At 38.5% G+C, this 628-nt stretch overlaps 1 protein-coding gene across 2 annotated transcripts in view; it reads right to left on the bottom strand.

Moving 5' to 3' along the window:
- OSGIN2 (oxidative stress induced growth inhibitor family member 2) overlaps nt 1-628 on the bottom strand; it is a 54,594-nt gene that overhangs the window by 53,761 nt on the left and 205 nt on the right. The window contains exon 1 of one of the 2 annotated variants that reach the window (XM_019527896.1): nt 432-559. The exons of the other annotated variant lie outside the window; for it this stretch is intronic. The gene's annotated coding sequence lies outside the window, so the exon portion shown is untranslated. Of the gene's footprint in view, nt 1-431; nt 560-628 lie in introns of those variants that run through there. 2 annotated transcript variants of the gene reach the window in all.

The following is a 628-nucleotide window of genomic DNA, read 5'->3' as shown; positions in this document are numbered from 1 at the left end:
TATTCCTAAGGGGGGCTTTGGAGAAAACAGTTATCATTCTTATATCTTATTCATAACACTGTATTATTCATGATGTTAATAATATGAGGACTAATGTAATAGAAAATCATGATCAATACAATCCCAGAATAATTCTATATTACATTGATAATGATATGCTCTTATAAAATAATTCTGGGATTATATTGATCATGGTATTTTATTACATTAGTCCTCATATTATTATCATCATGAATAATACAGTGTTATGAATAAGATAACTACATTCTATAACTATTTCCTACAAACACTCTCCCCTCCCCCCCTTTAGGAATAAAGGTTCATATCTTTGGCCTCAGGTAAACTGAGGCATGTTGGACCACCACTTATATGTATATCATAATATTTACATCATATAATAAATAGCTATCATATAAGACACACGTACTTACCTATTTACTTAGATTAAAACGGGCTTGTTATACCATGACAATTATTATTCCTACTATTACTATTGTTAAGGATGCCACCATCACGCCCGTTGCATTCCTGGAGGCCTCCTCTCGAGCGCGCTTTCCCTCAGGACCGGTCCGCGCTGAGGCCCGGCCCGGCCCGGCCCGGCGCGGAGCGGAGCGGCCAGCAGGCCCTG

Source organism: Gavialis gangeticus, unplaced genomic scaffold (assembly GCF_001723915.1).
Source record: "Gavialis gangeticus isolate Ggan-Ray unplaced genomic scaffold, GavGan_comp1, whole genome shotgun sequence".
Lineage (NCBI taxonomy): Eukaryota > Metazoa > Chordata > Crocodylia > Gavialidae > Gavialis > Gavialis gangeticus.
Note: the sequence above shows the minus strand (reverse complement) of the source record. Positions and strands in the feature narration are given on the sequence as shown.